Source organism: Marmota monax, unplaced genomic scaffold (genome assembly GCF_021218885.2).
Source record: "Marmota monax isolate L192 unplaced genomic scaffold, Marmota_monax_Labrador192_F-V1.1 WCK01_AAM20220418_F8-fsc00046, whole genome shotgun sequence".
Taxonomy (NCBI): domain Eukaryota; kingdom Metazoa; phylum Chordata; class Mammalia; order Rodentia; family Sciuridae; genus Marmota; species Marmota monax.
Genome location: NW_026692486.1, coordinates 13272895 through 13285371, shown reverse-complemented (window position 1 = coordinate 13285371; position 12477 = coordinate 13272895).

Sequence of the window (12477 nt, the reverse complement as noted above, 5' to 3'; positions counted from 1 at the left end):
AGCTCTCCTTATAACAACCTAAAGCATTTCCAGCTTGTACTGTTACACATCTCAAAATTCCTCCCTCCAAATCCAAAATGCTCCAGACACTTCTGAAACACATGGTCAGGTTAGTCACAGCAATGACTCCACTTCTTGGTACCATTTCTGTTTTAGTCATCTTTTTCACTGCTGTGACTAAGAAACCCACCCAAAACAACTTTAGAGGAGGAAAAGTTTTTAGGGGGCTCATGGTTTCAGAGGTCTCAATCCACAGACAGCAGGCTCCATTCCTTGGGGCTCCAGGTGAGATTGAACATCATGATGGAGTGTGTGGCAGAGGGAAGCAGCTCAAATGATGAACAGAGAGGAGCAAGCAAGATCTCTGTATTTTGGCCAAATACAGATATATATCCCAAAGCCATTCTCCCAATGCCTCACCTCCTCCAGCCATACCCTACCTGCCTTTAATCACCATTCAATTAATCCCATCAGGTGATTAATTTGCTGATTGGGTTAAGGCTCTCATAACCCAATCATTTCTCCTCTAAACCTTTTGGGGGACACCTCACAACCTCACAATCAAACCATAACACTGATTCCCTGTTACCCACTATTTTCCAATTTTGTGTTATGGTTTGAATGTGAGGTTTAGGGTTAGCGTTAGGGTTAGGGTTAGGGTTGGGGTTTGATTCCAATGTAGAACTATACCTTTATACTTACTACCTTATGTTTAGTTAATTTTTTCCTATACTTCTACCTGTTGAGATCTTCTGAAATCTTCACAGTTATTTACCATACTAGCTATTCCTTTCTGTTTGTATACTTGCTACCAATGTGCTAAGTTTATTTTTTATGTCATTTATTGATGAGAAATGCCAGCAGTTCAAGGCAGAGAGCTGTGTTAACCACTTCAGGATGGCATTGATCTGCTCATCAGTACTGGCTTTGGGTACATTTATTCAACTATTCTACCATTTAGTGCACATTTTTATATCTTGATCATAAAGACAACAAGCAAAACTCTGCACCATTAAAGCATATTTTGTTTTAAATTATATGTCTTTCCTTATGGGTTAAATTGTATCTCATATAACAGACATATAACCTCTATAATTTTTACTTATAATGCAGAGGATATGAGTTGCTCTATATTATACTTTAATCTATGTACTAATGGATAATGTTTTGGGAAGCTGTGTTCACACAAGCAACTTTATCACTTAATTTCCATCTCATCATATTTTTCCTATCCTCCCTGCCTCAATGTATTCTATGTTTTAAAGTATGAGGGAAAAGTTGTGTTTAAGAGAAAATGAAAACCTCCATGCAAAATAATATATTTTCCCAACAGAAACACTTACTCATTCCAATGTATACACGTAAAACTTTAGAAGTCTGATTTAAAAATGTATGAAGTCACTCTGTTGTGTGGAGGATGTTACTTAGGAGTGGAGTTACAGGATTTGCCTCTTTCTCTCTTGCCTTGGGCAATCTAGTCTAATTACTGTTGCTTGCCTTTCATTCTGTGTAGTGTTTTCCTGTGCAAGAAAAAAGTTAATCAAAAAAACAAAAGGAAGAGCTCTGCTGGCTAATCTGAGTCCCAAGGACTTCTCTGCTGTTGCTTTGCTGTCTTTGGAGATGACTCTCAAAAAGAAAGAAGAAAGATTTCTTTAATTTTAGAATTTTTTCAAAATTAAAAAATGAATAGAAAATTGTGTTTTTTTCCTATCTGTATTTATTCCTTACCTGTAATTGTTGGGAGGTTTCGGAACCACAGAAGTTACTAGACCAATAATCCTAGGGATGGGTAATAACATTCTTTAAAGAAATAAACAAGGGCAACTTCCACCTCCTTGTTCTCCAGGAGGCTTTGAAATGTCAGAGAGTTTGTGATTCTTGGCTCATCCTCTCTCTGTAGGCCCAAATGCCAACTGCTAGAATCTCTGTCAACTTGACAGTGATTGTGAGCACATTTTCCCTGAAGGGTTGAGATGTTTCTTAGTTCATTTCAAATTCCTTCTGTGACAAGATCAGTGCAAACCCAAAGCCATGTGACAAAGTTGGTGTCTTTAATTAATATCATTTATCAACCCAGATAGACATCACAGAACTGTTTTTGATGCTGTTGTTGTCACTTAGAAAAGGTATAGGAGAAGGATGGGAGATGGTGAGAATTCTTGAGACTCTTGATATTGTTTTGAAGGATCAGTGGTAGTGGCAGTAAGTTTCTGGAGCACAAAATCAGCATGTTATCTGTGTTAGTCAGCTTTGCATCAGTGTGATCAAAATACCTGATAAGAACAACTTAGATGAGGAAGAGTTTATTTGGGGCTCATGGCTTCAGAAGTTCAGTTCATTGTGGGCAAACTGCATTGCTTTGGGCAAAGGTGAGGTAGAACATCCTGGCAGAAAGGCTTGGTGGATGAAAGGTCTCAACTAGCAGCAGCCAAGAAGCAAAGGTGGGGGTGGGGTGTGGGGTGTGGGGTGTGGGGGAAGTGGGGGGAGGGAGAGGAGCCAGGGAGAAAATGTAATACCAAAGGGCACACCTCCCAGTTACTTACTTCCTCCAGCTATGTCCCTCCTGCTTATAGTTACCACCCAATAATCCATCCAAGTTATTAATCCATCAAATGGATTAGTCTAGTGGTTAGTTTACAGTTCTCGTCTGATCATTTCATCTCTGAACATCGCTACATTAGGAATCATGTTTCCAAAATTTAGCTTTCAAGGTATACTTCACAACCCAACCATAACATTATCAATGAGCTTCTGTGGTGTTCTTAGCTGAGCCTGTCAAACAAAAGGAGATTTCTGGATGGTACATATTGATTACTCCTGTGACCTAAACAACCTCATGTTTCTCAATTGTTAAAAGTAAATGGTGTTGAAAGGCAACATGCTTCTTTCCTTCTATGCAGAGCAATGAAATTTGGAAATATGTGTTGAAAGAGAAACATATATTTTATAATAATTCATTTCCATGACAGTTTCTTGGGATTAGTGATAATGGTTGCTAAAACTTCTTTGAGAAAAATAATTCAGCAGCCCAAATTTGGATTTAGATCATGCTACAGTTGGCTCAGTTGAGGGGTAAGGAACCATTAGCCTGTTTTGGAAAGAATTATAGTGCTTGGGAATCCTGTGGATATAACCTTCCCTCACTGATATTTGGATACAATAAAGAAGTTGTCAGGGCTTGTAGGATAATAGGTACCATTCACTGGAAGTTTCAGAAGTTTTTTTTTTTTTTTAAGCTGTTTAAACTTATTTTCATAAAAACCTGAATAATATAAAAAGTATGTTAGAGTCTATTGGTGAAATCTGCAAATGGTTTTTCAAAAACAGCTAACGTGACCAAAGTTGTGCACACTCAGATTTTCTGTAAACAAATGAAGGCCCAGTACTTCAAGGCATTAAATACCAAACACGTCTATTTTAACTTCCTAGGTGAAACATATTTGATATTCCATATTTCAGCCAGCAACTGACTCAATAATGGGGAAGTCAATTTACCAAAAGTTCCAGCTTTGATTTTTTAAGGTCATATAGAGGACATACAGAATAATCAGATACGCCAGGCCTCAGAGAACAACCAACAGCATGGAGTGCAAGCAGAGTGTGGCAAGGCTGAGCATGTCAAAAAGGGACATGTTTTAAAATTCAGATCTAGTGAACTGCCCACAACTCCGGTGAGGTCTCTTGCTTTATTATTGTGAAAATTCTTGGCCACGTGAAATTAGGATAATGTTAATTACAAAATCAGTACTGTGGCATTGTGAAAGTACCTCCAACTCAAGAAATTAGGAGACTTGCATCTTAGTCCCAGCTAATAATTTTTAATCATTATCTTTATTTTTGAGCAATTACTATTTCCTATGTAAGGCATCTTTGCATTCATTTTCTTTAACCTGAACACTAATGCAGACAGGGATATATTACTATCCCAAATTCAACTTGAAGAGAAAAGTTTCAGGGAGATTAAGTTGCTCATGGACACCCAGCTAGTAAATAGCAAAATTAAAATTCATGCCCTACATTATTGACTCCTGAGGCTTGGTCTTTGCTGAATGCTGCATATTCTTTCCTCCTCTTTTTTTTTTGGAATACCTTCTTTGCTCCTCACAGTCTTTACAACTTTCAATCATTTTTCAAGCCTGGCTGAAGTCCAGCATTCTTAAGAAGATGTACAGGAGCACCTGGTCTCTCCTTAGTGTAGTAAGTAAGTCCACAGCCCCTCTGACCACACTGCTCACTTAGTACCTGCTTGTGTGCCTGGCATAATATCCATGACCTTTAGCACTTTGCTTCTATTGTGAGTAGTATTTTGGTGGTGGTGGTGGGGTGGCGTATGAAGAGTATTTTGAATGTGAAACTTCTCTGTCTCCCTCTCTCTCTCTTTTCATTTATAAATTTGAAAGCTATTTCGAAAATAAAAAGTTAAAGTACTGAAGAGTACCATGTATCTTCCTATCTTAAATTGTAAAAAATTATCCTTTAAAAATATTGGCTTTAATTCCTCTGTCTGTCTATCTATCTATCTATCTATCTATCTATCTATCTATCTATCTATCTATCTATCTATCTATTTGTGGTACTGGGGATTGAACCACTAAGCCACATTCCTAGCCCTTTTAATATTTTATTCAGAGACAGGGTTTCCCTCAGTTGCTTAGGGTCTTGCTAAATTTCTGAGGCTGGCTTTGAACTCGTGATCCTCCTGTTTCCACCTCCTGAACCACTGCGATTACAGGCATGTGCTGTTGCACCAACCAATTCCTTTATTTAAATAAAGAAATAGCACTTTACGGATCAAGTTGAAGTCTATTTTATTCATTTTCTAATGCCACTCACCTCCTGCTTCCCCAAAGGCAACCACTAATCTGAATTTGGTGATTAACCTTCAAGTCTGCTTTTATTTATTTATTTATTTTTGCTATATTGTCATATTTGTAAGCAAAACACATAAAGCCATTTTATAAAAGGACATAAATAATATAATTGTTGTATATTATATTTTAAAAACCTGCTTTTTTCAATCACCACATTTTTTTAAAATGAGTCATATTGATCCATTTAAATCTAATTTACTCATTTAAATTGATGTGTGATATCTTATTTATCACTTATCTAGCTCTTCTCTTATGGAGATTAAGGTTCATTTACGAAATCATTCCAGAGTATTGGTATGTTAGCTTTCCATATGACAAAACACCCGAGGTAATCAATTAAAAGAGGCAAAATTTATTTTGGCTTATGATTTTATAGGCTTTCAGTCTGTGGTCACTTGGCTCCATTGCTTTGGGCCTGTGGTAGCATTGTAAATCATGATATTCTCATGTGGCAGAGAAGGCCATTCACCTCATGATGACCTGGAAATACAGAATGGAAGGCACCAGAGTTCCAATATCCCTGCAGGGGTATGCTCCTATTAACCTAACTTCCTTTCAGTAGGTCCCATCTCTGAAAGGGTCTCTCACCTCCTAATAGTGCCACAGGGGACCAAGCCTTTAACATATAGGGCTCTGGGGGTACATTTCAAATCCAAACTCTAGCAAACTATACACTAGATTCTCTGGTTAAGGGACTATGGACTGTCCTTCTTTGTACTTAGCACTGTGCCTGAAATTTGGTCAGTATTGGGTAAATGTATGCTGAAAGAATTGATGAAGAAGATCTAAGAAAAGTGAAAGTCTGTGACTTTTGGAAGGTTAACATGATTAGAACTGGCTCAGGGTGACTTCAAGGATGTGAGTTGAAATGACATTCTTTCTTTGGTTTATGGAGATGGGAAAATAGGGCATTAAAAAGATATTTGAATTGATATGGAGATGAGCATGGTCAAGCTAGTAAAACTTTTTGTCATGCTAATCAATTTTGTGAAAGACTAGTAACAGGAAACATGTAAAATAATTGATTATACTATGGGTAAAACTACTTACAAAGATGTATAAGTTCATTTGCCATGCTAGTATCAATTTATGGATAGACAGCAAAAGTTCTATATCCACTTCTAACTGGGCTATTTCCCTGGGTCACCTTGAAGAATTCTAATCACTCTTAAATATTTGACCTTTAATATGTCAACATAAATGTATTCTCAAAACATGGCTTCATGGAGATATGTCACTTGTCTGTGACAGAGGTAACATTTTTTCTTTAAAAATTTTAAGGGCCATGGTCTGCTTCCTTGGTTTTGTATCTTCCCTTTTTACCCATTTGCACTTTCTGAGTGTTGTTCACAAGAAACTCATCTAATAATGGGGAGAGAGTTGTGAGGCAGGAGTTGTGAGGCAGGAGTTGTTGCAAGGAAGAAATGGGTTTATATTTATGAAACTTTAGAATAATATCTGACACATAAAGCTCACTAACTGTTAGATATTGATGAATTCCTCTGCACTTCTTGCAGCAGAAATATGAGGAGATAATTTTATAGGCTTTCTTCTAAATTACCCAGGATGGATCCATAGCTCCCAATCCAAGAGTATGATTTGTTTTGTGGATTCTGAGAGGTGAGGTCAAGGATTTCCATAACAGAGAAAAGTGAACTCCAAAGACCATCTATCTGGCAGCAGCATCAAAATGATCAAGAAGAAATAGCAGGACTGGGTATTGATTGGATGATTAAAATGAGGCTCTATTAAGCTTGTTATTTCATACATAGCTTCTCATGATGCTGCTTGTCCTGATGGCTACAGGACCATTCTTCTCTCTCCATCAATCCTCTCATTGACTCATTGAACAAATATTAAGTACTTACAAGTTGTGTGGGCTAGTTTCAGGTACTTGGAATATATCAGTGGACAAGCAGAAATAGATTCCTGCTGTCCTCTGCCTTATATTCCAGTATGTGGAGACAGAAAATAAGCAACAAGCATAATAAATAAATTATATAGAACATTGGAAGGTGATAACTGTCATGTAAAAATAAAAGGTAAATCAGGGTAAGGAAAATCAGGAATGGGGAAGTTTGCAGTATTAGATAGGATGGTCAGGGTAGGATTCATTGAAAAGGTAAGAAAGGAAATAAAAAGTCTTGAAGAAAATGAAGAAATCAGCCAAGCAAATATCTGCAGGAAGAAAAAAAGGTAGCACCAAGATTCTGCCTTTGTATTTAAGGTAAGAATGCCTTTGAGGAGTTAGGAGAGCCAGACTAAGTAAGGCTCTCTGCGCTATTGTGACAGTTTTGGTGATCCATTGGAGGATTTGGGTTAGTGTTTTAAAAAGATCACTGTGACTTGGTAATGGAGGGATAGAAGCAGAGAGATCTGTTAGGAAACTATTGCAGCTTTTTAGGGGAGGGAGAGAGAAGGAGGACTCAGAAGAACAGCATTAGCAGTAAAAAGTGATTAAATTCTGATATATTTTTAATCTAGAACCAATATTCTAACTGATTAGAAGCTGATTAGAAGTAGAGTATGACAGCAATAAAGGGTCAGGCGTGCTCCCCCCTACTTTTTTTTTTTTTAATGTCACAGTATCTGAAAAGATGGAGCTTCAACCAACCAAACTAGTTGGATTAGATGTGGGCAAGAATATCAGGAATTCTTTTTTTCAAGGCCTATCAGCCATCTGCTTTTACAATTCTGAAGTTCAGAAAAGAAATCTTGGCTGGATATAAAATTTTAGGAGTTTTTGTTACACATATGGAATTTAAAGCTTTAGGTTGGGTAAGATTACTAAGGAAGTAGATGTAGACAGAAAAGAGAACCAAAAACTAAGAAACTCCAACATTAAGGCACTGGGAAAAAGAGGAGGAAGCAGCAAAGAAAACTGAGAAATTACTAGAGAGGTAGGTAGAAAAGTGGATGTATCACAGATGCCAAGGGAAGAAATTGTATTCGAAGACATGGTAATCAAAAACATCAAATGCTAAAGATAGGTCAAATAAAATGAAGAATAGTAATGGACTACTGGTTTCAACTCTGTGAAGGTCACTTGCTACTTTTTAAAGAAGTTTCATTGGAAATATAAGAGAGTGGGTAAAGGGAGAATGAAAGGTGAATCGGAGACCCGTGAAGAGATTAGTAAACAAAAATAAGTAAATAAGACTAATCTTCTAAATGAAATTTGACCACCTGTCTTTTCAAATACTCCTCCATTGGCCCAATAATTGCCAAAGATACCAAAGTTAGAATTTTCTTACTTTTCTTTAGGAGAACCTCTGTATTCAACCATTGAAAAATGTAGACATCCTAGAATGAGTATTTCAAAGTTATTAGCATGGTATAGATTTGCTTGTCTGCAGTGAATTCCTGCGATGGCAATGAAATTGTAGGACTTCAGGGCTATCAGGGATCACAGATGTGACATAGGCTAACACCTAGTTTCAGAGGTCTATACAGGGGAAATAAATGACTTGCTCAATGTCACATAATTGTTGGATGATAGCAATAACCCTAGAGTCCAGGATTTCTGTACTAGGGTCTTTTCTACTATACAATATTTTCTTTTGGATTTATTTTTTGGGTACTTTTGGATTTTTTTTTTATTTTGAGACAGGGTCTCATTACTCACTAAGTTGTTGAGGCTGGCCTTGAATTTGCAATCCTCTTGCCTCAGCCTTCTGAGTCACTGGGATTACAGGTGTGAGCCACCATGACCGGCCTTTTTTTTGCATTTGATTCAATGTGTGTAGGACAAGTGAAGACTCAAGGAAATGCTAAGCAAATGAATGGACAAATGAACTAATTGTTGAGCACAGAAGACACAAGTTTGAAACACGTGAGGAAAAACCAGTTGAAGGCCCATAAGGCCCATAAGTTTGTATTTTCTCTGGGATGCAAGGAAAGATGAAAGCTAAGAAGATACATTTTAAGAGCTAAGGGGACAATAAAGGAGGACTGTGGACTGCCACATGAGGGCTTTCTACCTTGAAAACATCATGGGTGTTTAAAATTGTTTGAAAACTAAATGCAAACTCTTAATGAGGGTGAATGGAAGGAACTGAAGATGGAGAAACTTTTCCTAATGAGAATTGGAATGATAGATTTTCCTTTCTTTCTTTCCTTGCTGGCAACATAGAAAAAAAAATACTGACTTGGTGGCAGCAGGTTTACAGCTCTCTGAAAATAACCAGATACAAGAGGTTTCAACATGCTGGAACTCTTATTATATGCTTGAACGATTTCCTGGAACAAAAGAAAGCTGTACATGATTGTTTGGGAAAGTATAAGATAAACAAAGCATATGTTTTCTTACATCTCCTGACTGTGATCTGATAGCTGTGTTGTATTGGTCTTTGCTCATTTTAGGGTTACACGATGAAGATGACTTTAGTGGCTCTTAAGTTCAACACATAAATAAATGATGTGAAGACTCTGCTTTAACTTACGCCCCTCAATTTTTCATACATACTTGCTGCTTTTCTTTAAGAAGGGAAAATGCACGTTCCTTGTTCTCTTGGAAATGTTCCATCCTTTTTTATGTTTTTCCTTTCTCTTTTGAAAGATCCCCCTCACACCGCATAAATAGAAATGTCCCTGAGATTCATTTGACTTCATGGATGGCAGAGTACTCATTTCAAATAACTTTGGGAGAACCAGATAAAATAGCTACACTATACTGCATTACCTGATTTAGTGCCAAGGACTGTTAGAAGAGTAGATGGCTGTGGGAAATTGTAATGGGAAATTCGAGTTAGCTTTCACTTTAAGTTCGGCGCTTTGAAACCAGTGGAGCTGAGGGTAGTCAAAAGTTATTACTATCTGATTTGATTGTTCACCGTTCCAAGTGAAATAAGTGAGTTGCCTCACTTTTGCTGGTAGTAAGGAAAATACTCCTATCACCTTGGTGCTAAATGGCTGTTCTTGAGCAGGGTCTGCCCAGAACTGGCTGGAAAAGGTGACTTGTTCTCTCTTCCTTGCAGCCATTACTTTGTCAGGGTGAAGGCATATTGAAGAAGCAGTTGAAGGAATCTTACACTTCTGTTTATCAGGCTGTATCTATTCTTGGGAGAAAAAGAAGCCATCCATTTTCAAAGCTGTCAATCTGGTACCCCCAGCCACTACTAAAAGCCACTTCAATTTATTTCTTCAGTTCTTTACACTTTGTGGAGTGTTTATTGCAAAGATGTATTAACCAGTAAGGTGCCTTTAAGATAAATTGCACTCAACTTTGGAAAGAGATAGCAACTTTTGCAAAGGCACCAATGGTGGTTTAAGTAGGAGAAAAAAAGTAATAGTGCTTAACACTGCTGGAAGCATCATTACTTCTTCCTCAACCATTCTTTTTATTTCTTTTAGCATGTGGTTTTCATCTTTTAGTTACTCTTGTTTGGCTTCTTTTCCCTTCATATTTAACTGTGCTTCTGGGTATTCACTCTGTTTCACTTTTATTTATTTATTTATTTTTTTGTACTGGCTCCCCTCATTTTTCCCACCTACAAGGAAGAAGTAGACTTTCATATAATATTGGCTCTATTCCCCTCTTTATGAACAATTATAGCCACAGCCGTCCAGCATTCCTAGAACATGGACACAACTCTAATCTTACTAGCTAAGATTAGTTGACACCCCTTGGCTTCAGGATGTGTACACAGATTTCCAAGGCAAGCTGAGTAGGGCCAGGTAAACCTAAGTTTGCAAATAAGAGGAAAAATGATGTTTGGTTCCCTTTCTCTGCAAACACAAGAATCATTCACGTTAAGTCTTATTATTAAAGTTTAAATGAATCCACCACAGTGTTCTAGGCACAGATATTATTCTGAGACCTGATTGAGTCATGGTTCTGGCCTCAAGACTTACTGATAAAAGAAATTCAGGAATGAGAATCACTGGGAAAGTATGGTTACCCCTGAAGAATGATGGATAATGTAGATTTTGCTAAGTGGAGCAATGTAAATCTTTATCGTTGCTGTTGTTGTTGTTTGTTTGGCAAACAATTCTAAATTTCCCAATTTTAAAATGATGGACAAATTAAAAGATGACAGAAATATATCCAGGAGATTTTAGCAGGTGAATGTTGAGCAGTAATTATACTTCAAGCTTGTAATCATCAAACTGAAAAGGAGGTTTGTTTCTTGTTCAGGCTTATTTGAGATTCTGAAGCATTTTCAAATTATTAGGATTATGCTTATGTGTAAAAAAAAAGGAAACCAAAATATTGTCATGACTTAGATTTTCTTTTGTTTAGACTACCTTTAGATTCTTAGGGAAGTTCTAAAGATTTTTTTCTAGATTCAATATTTCTTCCTTTTGTCACTGAATTTGTTTAAGTTTGGAGAGAATGTCCAAGGGCTACATGACATAGTCAGTGGCATTCAAGTCCTTTCACTATCTTATGCCTTAGGATTCCAAAACACCATCTCTTAGAGATTTGTTTCTTTAAAGTTCTTTGAGCAAGTCTCAACCTTAATATTTTAGCCACCTGCTTAGAACCTTTCCTAAACTTCGTTTCACGGACTGACATCTTCTAGTATGTTAGGTTTCTGTTCAATAATTGCTTTCTCCAGTGGCTCCAAAGTTCATATCCTCAAGATAGACTTTTCCAGTCATTTATGTCTTGGTCCAAGTCTATAATTTCCCAGTTGTCTAACTTTCTCCCCTCTTTTTATGAATGATTATAGCATTTAGTACTTGTATCATTCATTAAATAAAATTCATACATTTTTACTGAACAGTTTCACATTCCATAATAAAATAAACTCCCTAAAGCTAAAATGATATCTTGTAAAATATCTATCACCCCACTCCATACTCAGCTTAAAATAATTCTGGCTCAAATTCATTTGGTGTCTAAAGAACAGTTAATGACAAAGTAAATAAACTAAACACTATTTTGTAAGCAAACTCTAGCCCATAACTATGTCTTGGTGCCAAAATACTCCATCTTTATTCTAATTTTTTCCTTCTTTTTTCCTCTTTTTTTTTTGGGGGGGGGGAGTTTGGCTCTTTTCTCTTTCCTATTTTCAATCTGTGATATTAATTTTTGACCTAGTATTACAATTGGAGTAAGAATTCAAAGCACATGGAAAAGAAGTATTCAACATCTTTTATTCATTAATGAAATGTTTTCTGCTCTGGATTTTAAAAGCTTCAGTGAATAAATGTAAAGTCTACCTTGAAAGTAATCAAGAAATCAAAGACCATTTAAGTGAGCCTGCCATGACTTAGGAATAAAAAAAATGCTAATTGTTGCTTAGTGGTGCCGAGGTGAGGAAGAGGAATGGGAAAAGTTCTGAAAAGTTACTTTTGGTCTATAAGAAAAAAAACTCAAACCCTTGCGCTGGGGGAGTAGTTCATAAAGCGCTTGCCTAGCACATGCCTAACTCTGGGTTTGGTCCCCATCATTCACCACAAACAAACAAACAAAAACAAAAAAACACAAGTTTTAGAAAACAGTGGGAGAAGGTGAATTACATTGGGTATTTATGATATTCAAGCCATTATATTAGGTATTTTACATCAACGCATCAGCCCTATGGGGAGGTACGATTAATTCTACTTCAACAAAGTGAAATTGAAGCTGAGTTTAAGTCTTTGCCTGGGTCACGCAACT